This window comes from Hyaena hyaena, unplaced genomic scaffold, assembly GCF_003009895.1.
Source record: "Hyaena hyaena isolate Hyena2069 unplaced genomic scaffold, ASM300989v1 scaffold_518, whole genome shotgun sequence".
NCBI lineage: Eukaryota > Metazoa > Chordata > Mammalia > Carnivora > Hyaenidae > Hyaena > Hyaena hyaena.
In genome coordinates, this window is record NW_024081151.1 from 806,343 (window position 1) to 821,334 (window position 14,992).

Below are 14,992 nucleotides of genomic sequence, written 5' to 3' on the forward strand. Positions count from 1 at the left end.
GACATTTGACTCTACATTACACTTTGCATTTTTATATATGCAGCATTACATTTTGTTACAAAGAGCGACAACTTTAGTGGCAGCTGAAATGCTCTAATCTGTCTTCTGAAGGAAAGCAGACATACATCTTAATATAACAACTTCTTTTATAAAATGTATCTTTTTTGAGGAGTAAGCAATGTAAGGATAAGGAAAGAAGTTGGTGTTTTGTTTATTTTATATAAAATGGTAGCAAAAGACAGAAGACTTGTTTTGCTGGATAATGAAATGGCATAGCATGTAAGATTAAATGGTACCATTGACTTCGGGTGTATCTTCATTGGTAATACCAAATGCATACTTGTTTGTAGATATTTCTTTACTACATTTCGTGTTAAATGATCATTGCATGAAATGTTTCAACTCCATTTAGAATCAGGCTCGTGGTCATTCTTGTTTGATCGAAACAAGGAAAGGTGTGTGGTGTAATAATATGTGAGATAAATGGTTAATTCAAATAAACAAGGCATGGTATATTGTATCTTTAAAATCAAATAAATTTTATGTCTGATATGTTTTAATAAAACGCTAGCTTTTCAAGGGTCTAAATCACAATAGGTATGTTATATGTAATGAATAAAAGAATATGATAGCTTTATCTGTGGTATGCTGAAATTCTGACTCTCATTGTTATCAGAAAAAATACCACAAAATATTCGATCTGATAGAATGAAAGAGATTATTCGAAATAAATTGTGAGGGTGTAAATAAAAAAAAAATTCTTACCAAGCCTTGTTTGTGCTTTTTAAAAGTCTGGTGTTTACAGACACAATTTTAGGAACATTCTTATCTACAACTACTTAGTAGGTAACTTGATTAGCACATGTGGTTCTCTGAGATCTTGCCATATCCTTATACTATCAGATCATGTGGTAAATGGGTTGATTTCTAATTATCAAGCATCTTTTAATATAACCTTTATATTCTTCTATTTAAATACATTTGACTAAGTTTGCTCTTCCTTTCCTTTCAACAGTATACTTTTTCTATTCCTACAGACTGAATGAGACAATAAGAAATGACCACCGGCCAACCAAATGCATGTTTTCCTTCTCCTCTTCAGAACATTCTATAGTGGGTGGTAAAATATTTAAGCCATTTCAAAGTCATGTGAACTATCCCAAATATGTCAATGGAAGAAGAGTCTGCAATTCATTATTTTTCTGCAATGAATCTATAAGAAAGAGAGCATTTTTAAGCCCTAAGTAGCTTTGTTTTCATTTATAGTTCATGTCAGTAATCTACTCCATGAGCATTTTGCTTATTTTAGGTACAGCATGTCTTTGATCAGTAGCAGATTGATCATTAGGCAATAAAAAGGCAGAGATTTTGAGGAGGTGTCTATTGAAGTTGTGAAGTACATGTTCCATCTCATTATTACTATTGATATCGTTATTACTTTTATTAACATTGTTTTCCTTCATAGCCATCCTAGTTGAAACCTGGGCTTTCCTTCGGTAGACACATATGGTTTAAATGATGATTTATTATAAGATGGGTTCAAAATTAATTTTGTAAAAGTAAATTTTTCACGGCATGCTATTTGATAAAAAAGTAAAAATTTTCATATTTAAATTTAACCTTGTAACTCCTTTTGAAAAGCCTTTCTCTTACCTATTTTCCAAAATCAAGAACAATATATTTAAAGAGAGTCTGAGATTAAAGAGTAAATCTATTCAGTTTGGATCTGTTCAATTTTGCTCCCATTTTTCTTCACCAATATTATTTCATTCATTGTGGGTCCTCTTCTTTCCACAGACAACTCATTTAAGAGACAGCAAGTGCCATTTAACCTGTCTTGGTGGAGTATTTATTCCTTTCTGAAAAAAAAGTTACCTAGAGTGAGCTGCAAGTGTCTTTCTTTGTGCTTGGCTTATTCCCAACCTTTTTTTTGCCATTCAAAAACAATGCTGACACATGCATGAAATGACAAATAGCATTAGTGTAATAAAGGAGTTAAACCAAACCCAAAGCACAGTCATATATTAAATTGTTTTTAAAAATACTGACCTAAGCACCTCTATGAGATGTTATTAGTAAAATTTAAAGAAGCAGCAAAAAGACATTTGGAAGTGAGATGTGCTCTCCTTTGTAGCCTGTATAATTGCTGATTTGCCATCATGTTTGCTTGCGATGCCTTTGTCAGATATTATTTCATGTCTCTTTGTCAAAGGAGAGTTTTTGAAGCCTTTTTTCTGCATCTGGGCAACTGCTGTTCAGGGCTCAGACCAAGCCTCCCAGGGTTACAGCAATGTGTCCAAAAAGCTTTGGGTAAAAAAATCTTTTAAGCAGCCCCTCATTTCCACTCACCAGGCCAATGCATATGTTTTACCAAAAGAAAAATTCTAACATTTCAACATTGGCTTCAAACACCATAAGTGTAACTTAGTGATGAATTTTCATTAAGACCTTGTGTTGAATAACATGCTCACCCTATACCGAATGAAATCTAATGCAACTGTTATGTCATCTTCCCTGGTAAGTGGTGATTTTTGAGAATTTGATGATTTATAAGGCTTTCCTAAAAATAGTTGGCATTTCTAAGTAGATACTTCCCAACACATAGTAAGTCTATACCGAGTCCGATGGAGTAAAAAGAAGTTTCTTTTTCACCCCTTTACTTCATCCTGGGAAGGTCATCAAAAATGCTATGGTAAAGCTTTTCATATCAGCAAGCAAAAACAGGAAACGAAATAATTGTAGAACATACAATAATAGGACTATTTTCTGCACAAATCCAACTACAAGGAGAACTATTCAATTAGGCCTCATGGTTACTTTTAATGAGGGTTGTTGTGGAATAAGTGGAAACATCTGTTACCCATGAACCACCACAGTGGCTACACAAGAGAAAAACAGTTCTCTCTTCTATTGATTGGGACTGGTCTTCACGGAACATTCTTATTAGTATGCTTAGAACAACCATGCAAATCTCTAAACCAAATTAATTATTCTTGGCATTCCCAAGAGATAATCCTACAGTCATTTTTTACCAAAGTCAGGGCACAGGGGAACCCTTTTTCTGTACATATTTTACTATGGTTAGGGATGCCTAATTGTCCTACTGTATGCTGCCTTATTTTACCAGCTACAGACTGAATTCATTCCCATTCTCTCCTTAAAAGTTTGAAACCCCCTAGTGACAGGAATATTAATGTGCCAACACTGTCATATCTATTTCAGCTCATACATATGCAATGTCTTTGTTTTCAAAGATTTATGTCAGACTTTGCTGAAGTGAGGTATTCTACCATTTTAGATAATAGCATGCCAAAGTGATGTTATCAGCCACATTCAGCATTCACTCAAGCAAACGGGAGGAGCTTCCTTCATGGCTTCCTTCAAACTCCTCGAAACTGTTATTTATCCTTATTTGATGAGAAAGTCTTTCAGGGGGAAATAGTGTATTTTTAGAAGAAGATTATGGCCATCCTGTGGATTATCTTTTAATTAAGAATGGATGATTTGTGCCCACTCTGCTGTAGCAAACGTCTTGCTGCTAATGAAGTTTAAAAAGACTTACTTTATTTAATTACAGCTAATCACCAGGGTAAAATGTGGAATTTTCTTTGATCCTACATGTATTGTGGTAATCCCTTTGGCAGATAGCATCTCCTCAAAATATTTTTGAGGGTTTTTTTTGGCGGTCATATCTTAGCAGAAGGTGGAACCACCTTACACTGAAGAATTTCTTTCATTCCCTCTGTAGTCACCCAACCTGGCATAAAAACTACATGAAATTTTCTTACAAGTTGAGATGGCCCTTTAGACAGAGAGTGGTGAAGCCTTCATGTATTTGAATCCTTTACTTTGTCTAATATCCAGAATAGAGTTCTTTTCTCTTGTTCAATGATTTAATTCAACTAACATTATTGGGCAGTGTTAACGTGCCCAGCACCAGGCTGACCACTGTGACTAGAAACATACAGAGAACACAGACCTACAATAAACCAACTTTTACAGATGAACCGTGTTCATTTTCTGCTGCATTCATTCCATGTGGACATAAATATGTAAATATGCTGTAAACCCAGGGGTGGCTTTGTCTTTGGTTTAAAACCAGGAATTACTTTGTCTATGCTTTGGTTTGTTTCTAATCACCAGAATACAATCATTTTGCTTACTTGAGCCTTCTAAGATAAAGCAGGGTTCTGCGTTTTATTTTGTTCCTCTATCTTTACCCTTTGGAATATAGGATTGTATATATGTTAACCCATTTATTTCTTCCTGAACCTCAAAGAAAATTCTTTTTAAGAATATATATTAAGCCAGTTCTGATTCTAGGTGATAGCTGTCTCTGAATTTTCATCTTTATAAACACCAGACTTAATCATTCCCACTAAAAGTAAAAAGAAAATCTTGGATAACCTTGCTACACTTGCTCTTTTGATTATAGATTACTTTTTTTTTTTAAGTGCAATCCCATCCCAGAAAACTAATAAGCATGGTTTATGTTTTTAATCTCAAAGGTGTCATCCTATTTTTTTCAAAAAATTACCTTTTTCTCCTTTTTCTGTGTCTTTATCCTATAATCTTCTGTCCTTTTTATCCAGACAATATAGGCTTGTTTGGCATAAAGGCCCTGAAGGGCAAGGTTGGCTCCCTGAGGAAGAGAAGAAAGACTGCCAGTGGGTGGCAGAACAGGGTACCAGCCTGACCTACTCCACCCCAACCGCCCACACTCACTTAGAGATGGGGTCAAAAACAACATCTGAAGAGAATAAATGGACTTTTTTTTTTAAACAAAACCTTCCTGGCAAATGACTATATCTAAACTAATCAAAATGAAAGAATATAGGTCTTGGTACAACTTTTTCATGACTTTACAGTTAACTGGTTTCAAAAATATAAAAACGAACACCCAACATTCCCCCAAACAGATTTCACACCGGGGCACATAATTTTTTTTTTGAAGTAGTGTAAACAATCTATTAAATCATTACTCTTACCGTTTTTAACTTAAGAAGTCATCTGGGCAGAACTACTTGCTACACATCTCCAAATATTTTCTGCTCTGTTTAACAAATGTTTTTCTATGAATTCTTTTGGTTTTCCATGACTCCAGCAGATTTAAAGTAAGTTTGTTGTGAAATCAGTGCAAGGTCTCTATCTCACACCTAGGGTTCCACTATCACACAACAATGAGAACTCTCTCCCATGCCTGCATATGAGGACTTACACAAATCACTCCTGGCATCCTTCACACTGCTCCGCACCCAGGGGGGTAATCTCTGTGCTACTTCACCCAGAACTCCCCTCATCCTAGCATTTAGACTTAGAACTCCCGTCATTCGGCATTTAGACTTACGAAGTAATTAAGATGAGAGGAAGTTCTTCAAAGTGCAATTCGTGTCTTAAAAAAATTAAACATTATAAAGTTGGAGAAGCAAAACAGAAGTTAGTTCCTGTAATATATTAAACATCTGCAGTTTTGTCTCTTTATCGGGATGTGGGGTTGTGCTGAAGTCACATCCTGATAACATCTGCACATTACTGATAGCTTTTGCTTTATTCTTTCTGGTCCGTTGATGAGAGATTCTTTAACATCCCTTCAGTCATCAAGACCCCAGTTGAATTTCTTTGCTTGTGACAGCCTTAAAGGTGGTCTCATTTACATTTGCGAAAATGTCACAATATAGAAAGATATTTTCAGTTTGATGTTTCATCCCTTCCTTTTTTTATCCGGATGCTAGTTTTAGCTTTTCAAATGAATGTCGATCTCAAAATAGATTTTCCATGAAATATATTTTGTCTGATTTTTGAAACACCATGTCTACAGCAGAAGATTTTTTTCCCAAAAAAAAAAAGTTTTCAGTGATGGATGGCACCTCTGTTTCTGCTTTGCGCTGTGGGAACAGCTGCGCACCAAGTAGGGGCTAGCTGGTGTGACACCCAGTAACACAGCTTGCACCCGCTATTGGACAAGGTCAGGTATTGACCGGATCCCTAATGACCCCAATTACATCTGAGCTGAGTAAACAGTCAATAAACAATGACATTAACCTCTGTAGAAAAAGCATTTATTTTGCATTTCCAAGATGATTGGCAACACCCTCTGCAGCTCCAGGAAGTCTCTGAGATTCTAGAGGCTTTCAAAGAAGATGGGACCATGAAAAGTAACATAGAACATCCATCTAAATAATCTTAAGGTAGCTAGAAAGTTCATTCATAATGTTGAATACATCTTTTTTGATGCAGACAGCCAATGGTTAATTGGCATTCTTTTTAAGAGTTGGATTCTTATTCATAAATCATACCCTTTTATTAATTTCAAAATATTTGGGGGATTTTTCTATATATTATTGACCTCTAATATAAATCTGTTGTGATTAGAGAATATACTCTGTACAATTTTTTTAAAGAAATAAATCATTTACTTTTTCTGTCTATGCTATTGACTCTCGTGATCCTCGTGGTCAGCTTTCCATATGTACTTGAAAGAATGTGTATTCTGCCATGTTGGGTGGGTGGAATGTTTTACAAAATACTGTTTGTGCCAAAAGTTTTGATAGAACTATCCAAATTTTCTACATCCTTACTGATATTTTTTGTCTATATGTTCTATCAATTATTGAGAGTGGAGTATTAAAAATGTCCAACTACAACTGTGGATTTAAGTACATCTTTGCTTTGCAGATTTTGAGACTCTTTTATTAGATGAATACACATGTAAGATCTTTTCCTGATAAACTGACCCTGTTATCATTATGAAATGCCCTCTTTATTTCTGGCAGTACTCCTTGTCTTGAAGTCACTTAGTCTGATATTAATATAACCACACAGCTAGGAAACACAGATTTTATTTTTAAGTGTCTGGCTACATTGTGGGTCAGATATTTAGAAAGAGTGCATCAGCTTACCTGTCACCTTGCATTCCCACAAATATCAACCACAGGGCCAGATTTATCCTTTCTCATTGGTAAGACATAGCCTTCTGAGACGGGAGCAGCTAGAGAAGGAGAAATTAAACTAAATGAAAAATGAGTGAGAATATGATACAAAATAAATCTGAATATAATCTTTATTACCTAGAACACTTCAATCTGTAATTTTTATAATTATTTTAATATTCTCTAAAATTTTGAACTAATTATGAGCTGCTGTGGGTTGACTAGTATCGCCCAAAACTCATATCCACTCAGAACCTCAGAACATGACCTTCTTTGGAAAGGGGGCATAGATATACCTGATTTTCCCCTATTCCCTTAGATAACATTCTTCTTTCCTTTAAGCTCATGCAGAGAAATATTTTTATGAATTAAAAAAAATACTACTATACAGTGTTTTCACACTCTTATAGTAATTCCACTTCAAGTTTAGCCAAAGAAGTATATTAAAAGTCAAGCGACCTTGATATATGTAAGAGAGAAATCATAAAACTATAATATTGACAACAATACTAAAAAAGTACAAGTCACTTTTAGAGACCTCCCAATTTTGTAGGGGAAATCTCTTCAAAGTAGATTTTCAAGGTAATATATCTAGAATATGTAGAACACAAGTTCCCAAATTTCAGGAGGATCACCTGGCCCAATTCCCCAGTTTCTAGAAAATTCTGGTTTTTCATGAGTAATTAACGGACATAGCAAACTTCTCGACATAACCTTGTCTTGTCAATTTTTCATTGCACCTAGTGGGAAACAGAAAGGCTAGAGTTGCCCTATTAGTGCTGCTGCTGCAGTGTTGATTCTGGCTTCTCAGCACAGCACAACCCCCTGAACGATGAGAAAGCTGGCGAAGTCTGCTGTCCAGTTTCCTTCCAAATCCATTTTCTGTCACGACCCTTATCAAATAAAGCTCACACTTCAGTTATGAGTATGTGTCTGTGTTAGGTATGTAGTCCACATGTCTTTCACCTCGTAATCACTTGGATTAACTCTTGGATTTTGCTCTCATGTGAGTAATTGAGATCTCCTAATACCAGAACTTGCCAACTACAATCACCATTCCTGGACTTGATTTTGAGGTAGTAGGCAAATTCTTTCAAGGACTCAGAATCTATAGCCTATATTTGTGATTCTGTCAAGACAGTCTAAATGCAATCCTCTGAAGTTTAATTGGGGTTCTAAACAAACCTACAGATATTCTGGAAGATAAATTACTTGTGTTTTCCTGATTCTTTTATTAGAACATTTATATCATATGCTCTGTCTTTTACTGTGATATGTGGCGATTTGTTCTAATCTAAATACTACTTTTTCCCCTTTAGGTTGCTTGTTTCAAACACAATACTCACAGATTTTGATTGCAAATTTTCCATCTCTATTGACAATGTCCTATTTGACATCTTCTCTTTCCCAGGTTCCTTTGACCTCATCCATAGTCTCCTGATCTCTTCCCACTTCTCTGATTACTCCTGATTCTTTCTCTGCATTTCCTTTTTTTTTCCCTCTCCTCTAAGATTAGGATTCCTCTCATAGACCTCTCTCTAAGCTATTTTCTCCCTTTTATAGTTTTTATTTGGGGACACCTCAATGCAGATGACTCTCAAATCTATACAATGGTCAAAAACTCAACTATTCTTCCTTATACATCTTTTCTACTTGTGCTTCATATTTCTCTAAAGTATATATTTCAACAAGCCTCAGAACCTCATTCATCTCTTTATAACTGCTCATTCCCTTACATACAGCTTTTACATTCTGTAGCATAACCTCCAAATACTTTTTGAAAGCATTCCTTTCTCCCCATTTTTATTGCTAAGTTCATATTGCCAGCAGTGTACAATGTCATTCACCCCCTCCAGAAATGTGTATGTAGATAGATAGATAGATAGATAGATAGATACAGATATAGATATAGATAGATATATAGATGCAAAAAATACATAAATTTAGTATAAATGTTATTAAAATAAAAGATGTATAGCACACAACTTAAAAATTATAATAAAATCTATATTATTCTTTGTTATAAATTTTACAGGTTCAATTCATTCTCACACAATGCACTTGTTGATTTTCACCAAACTCTCATACCAACAGCTAACCAATCTATGGTTGCACAGATGAAGTTCTGATGTAAATATTCTGAAATAATAAAGGCATATGTTGGAACTTTACTCACTCAATAATAACATGGGCAACTTCTGGAAAAAATTATTTATTAGAAAAAACATATGGGCATGCTAGGTGACTCAGTTTAAGTGTCTGACTCTTGTCCATGATCCATGGTTCATGGGACCAGGCCTTGCATTGGGTTCTGCACTGACAGTGGCGGAGCCTGCTTGGGATTCTCTCTCTCCCTCTCTCTGTCCCTCACCCACTTGTACTTTCTCTCTCTCAAAATAAATAAGTAAATCTTAAAAAAAGGGAAAAGTATTCTATGAATTTTTGTGGTGTTCACAATGGAAGTACCATAGGCATGACATAATTTTAAGTTTAATCTGCATTATTATAATTTTCTTCATGACTTTCTTAAATCTAGACAATAAGCACAACAAAAAATCAAGTCATGATTGCAGCATTTGCCAATCACCGTAGTGTAAACAGTCTGTCATGACTAATTTCAAGCTACTACCATAAGTTCACTAAAATCGAGTTGGGAAGAGATATGCTATAGTATACAATTTTATCTTATGTGCCCAGTGCAGATATGTGTAAACCTCAAATGCACAGACAATAGTAAAATAAGTATTAAGTGAGTGATTTTGAGTACTTATCACCTTTACTTTTAATAGAAATTATTTAATTGTAAGTTTACATAATTTAGCTTTTAATAATGATTGTATATAAAAACTGCCTCTCAAAATTCCTGAAAACTTAGCAACTGGCTCTCACTAGCAGGTACAAGCTGGCTCCACAGTAGCAGTGCTTATTGTTCATCTAGCCTATGCAATGATTTCCTAACTAGTTTTCTTTTCCTTCCATGAAACCTTTTCACATATAGTTTTAGATGACATGTAGATGTGGATGCACAATTTCTATTCAAACACTCAGAATATTTCCCATTCGTAAGAGAATAAAGCCTGAACTTTCGACTGACATTTGGGAATCTAGATCTGGACCTGGCAAATAGCCCTCATCACTCAACTTCCTGTTACAGTTCACTTTACCCACACTAAATTCTCACTGTGTCCAAGATTCTTTTTATATTCTTAAACTGTACTTTTAGCCAGCGATGTTTTTCTCTCCATGTTTGCATGTTCAAATCATATACATACCACAAGATCATTTAAAAGTTCAGATTCATGTGTGAATTTTCCCCCTCTTTCTCTCTATCTGGAAATAACTTATCCCTTTGCTCTCTCATTACAACACTCATTTTTTCTACCTCGTTTTCACTTTTACTGCATTTTTTATGTGTAAGGGAATATTTTCATTACTGGGAATATTAAAGGAAATATAGTCTCTCTGTTTTAATGAAACTCAGTTTACAGAGGGAGATAGAAAATCCGTGATTATAATAGATTATGTTCACTCTATAGTAAAGGAATGTACCTTAGGCTAAGAGCCAAGCAGAGAAAAAGGGAAAAACATTGTAAGAGGCTCAACAAATCCTGTCTGTCTCATGTCCTGAAGGAAGACAGTATATCTGATGCACAGATATGGCAGGAGTGAAGGGCACCTAAAGGTAAGAGGCAAGAAGCAAAGTATGAAAGCTAGGCATAAACCTTCTATGACAACAAGCTTGAACTTCATTCTGTAGGAAATTAGGAACTTTCAAATGATTTTAAGTAACTATCACTTTGACAGCAGTATGGAGGATGGATTGAAAAGACTAAAGATGGGGAAGGGAAGACCAGACAGAAGTCTTCTGAAGCAATTTGAGGGAGAAACGCTAAAGCACTGAATTCAAGTAGTGACAGACAAGTGGGAACTTAATTCCAAATATGATTATTTAGTGACTGGACATGTGAGTGAGAAGGAAGAGTCAAATAACATAGTTTATGTCTTTGTTCAATGGATCAGCAGCGATATATTTTATTTTAATAGGTAGGATAATCATATAATTGATCATCCAAGCCAAGATAGATTTAAGAGCTGAAGAGGATGCTAAAAATAATGGAAGTTGTAGAATTTTAAAATTGATTTGCTTTGGCTAACTAACTGTTCTTATTTTATTGGTGGGACTATGTAGTAGATCTGCTCAAAAAAATAAATTTCCAAAATAAAAGTATTTCTAAAACAATACCGTTTCTATTTTGATACATAGAATATATCAGCTTGTTTGGAAATAGCTGTGAGTTATATGTGTGCCACGACCAAATCTGCATATATATCTGCTCCATAACTTTCTTAGTTTGTTAAAAACATTGTTTTTAGTATGATGCCACACTACTCCAAAATTTCTTTTTTATGATCACTGGAAGAACAAATAATTTTATCCTCAGTGTTGCCCTTTGTAAAGAATTTGCAGTTCCGTTTCCAGTAATGTCATGCATTTCATCTATGACAAAATGTGCTTCCAAAAGTTTTACTTGGATTCTGTAAATTAAATGAGGGAAAACATTAAACCACTTTTGGAATTAATTTTCTACTTGAACTATCTGATAACACTGGCATAAAATTGACATCATCTAACACTTTATGGAGGGTTTTTTCCTACTAATGGGTCAAAAATAAAAGCAAAACCTCATTTTTTTGTGTGTAAAAGAAACCTTGGAATCAAAATAAGTGAAATTAACTGAAAGGAGCTGTCATCTGATCTAAATGAAAACGCATGTTTCAAAGAGTGATATATAAACACACTGACTATATATGCAAATGTTAAATAGTTTACTTTGGACTCTGCCTCCAAAAGACATTTCTTTTGTAGTATATACTGACGGTGCTTAGCAAATTGTCATATTTTATTTACACGTACAGTTATATCCGTTTAGGATAGTGGATAGTAAATGTCACTTAACCTTTTGTGCAAGTCATATAGTCAACATGAAAATATATTTGAGATATGGTGTTTAATTGTTCACCAAACATGCACTTTTGTTTTTTCAATAATTTTTTGCTTAAGAAAAAATGTATTGCAAAATATAAAAGTATTGCCAAAAATGAAAACTATTGAACAGTTAGAAATTTGCACCATATATTAAATACCAAAATCATTCTAGCAAGACTGTTTAAATTATTCTTTATGTTTTCCATGGCAGTCTATACTCAACCTTTATTACCTGCTTTTCTTTCATGTATACACAAACTATAATTTCCCATTTTCTCATTGAATTAACCGGTTGATGACTCTGTGAATCTCACAGACCATCATTTGGACCCCGGCACAACTGGTTAGTATACCAAGAACCATCAGAGGCATCAGAGGAGAACACCCCTTTCATTACCACATGGGTGCCACATGGAATTAGCTGCTTTGGATGAAATCGGAGGTTAGTCGCACTCTGTCCGGAAAAAGCTAGGAAGAGTGACAGAATATAAATTCTTTTCACTTTACATACTCACCTTACATACTCGCACATTACTGGATAAGAACATGGCAGAAGCTAGTGGAATTCTACTAAGCTCATGTAAGACTAGTTTAATTCAACTACTAATAATAGTCCATCAAAAATAAAACATTGGAAACAAATATGAAACTAGACAGGATGCTGGGCAAACAGGAACAAATTGTAGCAGTTCCAGGAAAACTGGGATATAGAGTCACCCTAATACTAAGTCTGCATCCAATAGCCAAATAAATTGATTTGAATTCCCAAATTACATCTTGTTTTCAGACTATGTGTGGGCACACATTTTATTAAAGTGTGATACTGCTGGCAGTTTTCAGATTTTAATTTTCTATTCCAAATTCCAAGATGTCCTTTTTTGTATCCATGATTTGGACTCAAATGAAACTAATATTTGCCAATATTCACCATGGCCTTTACTGTGTATTTTTAAAAAATTCACTTCTTCTGCCATGTTAAAGAATACTGGCAGAGGTACAAATTTTAGAGGGAAGATGATTTCAGCTGTGAGCATATCAGAAGTGAGGTGTCTAAGAGACAACCATGGAAAATTAAGTAAGAAGATGGATATATGGATCTGGAGCTCAGGAAAGAACTCTGTGCTAAAAATACAGATTTGGGAATCAAACTTATAAGAGGTTATTTGAAAACACAGGTGTAAGTAGCATGTTTCCAGGGAGACTGGATGGAGATGGCTCAGTGTAGAACACTGAGAAACAATATATGTTTATATATATATCAAAAGGCCCTAGTACTGCAGGATCCAGTTTTACCTTAGTTATTTACCAAATCTGCAGTAAACATTACTCACAACTGTTCTCTCTAGGTGTGCCCCCTGAATGTGTTTTACCACATAATTACACTCCTGGCCATGAGGGCAAAGCCACCTCTTGGGACAAAGCATCTATTTTGAGCCAATTAGAATCACATACAGTTAAGTGTAATTGGATTGCAATGTCTAAATTCCAAGATGGTAGACCAGCCATATTCTCTGTCTAGTGAGGAGAAAGAACACAAGTGCAAAGGCAAAGACATGACACATGGAAATTGACCACTTTGTGGGCTTCTTGCTACAGACTCTTCCATTCTTGGGTCAGCCCTTAACTTATAACTGTCAATCAAGTATTTTCTACAATTGTTAATCAAGCACTATTAGCCATGTGCCAGGTACTGAGAGGGTAGTCATGGCCCCAGTACTAAAGGAATAAGTTCCATGGCCTCTTGAAGCATCTCTTCCTGAGGTTTGGTATACTCCCTTGCTTAGAATGCCATATCCCCTTATAATAAATCTCCCCTGGATTTAATGTTAACTTTAGCTGGTTTCTGTTGACACAAATCAAAGCCCAAGCCTTTATATGGCTAATATTTGTACCTTCCTCCGAACAAATCATGGTATCTTATACTACATCTCTCATTGATAATCAATAAATGTTTGTGTAATTAGTGACTTAATTAAATAATTGCTATCTATTTTTAATAATTCCATAATGCCTACAATAACTCTAGTGTTACCTTCTAGGAGCAAGGGGCAAGGCATTCTGTGACAAAATATTGCTTCTTCCAGCATCCAATCAGGTGTCTGGCCTCTTTTTTTTTTTTTTTTTTTTTTTGAGAGAGAGAGAAAGAAACAGAGAGGGCACTTGCGTGGGGTGGAGGGACAGAGGAAGAAGGAAAGAGAGAATATCAGGCAGGCTCCATGCTGTCAAGTGCTGTCAGCACAGAGCCTGACTCAGGGCTCGATCTCATAACGGTGAGATCATGACCTGAGCCAAAATTCAGTCAGTCACTCAACCAGCTGAGCTACCCAAGCACTCCAGCCTACCTCTAATCAGAGTCTCCTAGCTTGTTTACCTCAGGAAGAACTAAATCCCTTAAGCCAAGAAATTCTGAAAAGCAGATTGACATCAAACTTGTTTGCAAGTTCCAAAGTAGACGTTTCAAGTGGGTGGCTCTGCTTTTCCTATGGGAAAGCCATATATAAAATTTCTTACTGTATTAATTTATTGTTAGTTATCTTTGAGGATAGCTTTGTACGACAGTCCCAATCCCATGCTTTGATTTGTGACTTACCATGGACTCCACACAATAGGAGAAGCTGCTTCATATCTGTGCATTCAGGTGTCAAAATGTAAATTAAAGATAGCTATTATATCTTCTCTGCAGAATCTCTAGTATAATACTTTGTTCTTCAAACGTAAACATATCACTGATGAATCATTTGTAGATTATATTCTTTGAATCCAATTCCGGTGGAATCGAGTCAAGACTGAATTCTACATTCCATCTGGCAATGAGAAGGTAATTGAATCCATGAAATTTTCAATGCTGTCTTCTATGTTCCCAACCTTCTTTTTATGTTCCTCTTTCCTCATCTCAATGGTACGTCCATCCACATTGCAGAAACATTGAGTTTTCTAAGTTTCTTTCTACTATCTTTCCCACCACATTCACTCATCAAAAGGAAGAGATCTAATATCTGCCATTTATAGATGTTAACTGATTGATTGACTGATGACACTTGAGTGTGAATGAGTTTCTGTAAATCCCTAACCATAG

At 35.2% G+C, this 14,992-nt stretch overlaps 1 long non-coding RNA gene across 1 annotated transcript; it reads right to left on the reverse strand.

The window, feature by feature from the left end:
* Window positions 1-4,590: 4,590 nt before the first annotated feature.
* Window positions 4,591-14,585, reverse strand: LOC120247389. The gene is made up of 3 exons (XR_005532290.1): window positions 14,507-14,585; window positions 6,900-6,988; window positions 4,591-4,642 (listed from the first exon to the last, which is right to left on the reverse strand). It is a non-coding gene; the product is annotated as an uncharacterized LOC120247389 (long non-coding RNA).
* Between the last annotated feature and the right edge of the window lie 407 nt (window positions 14,586-14,992).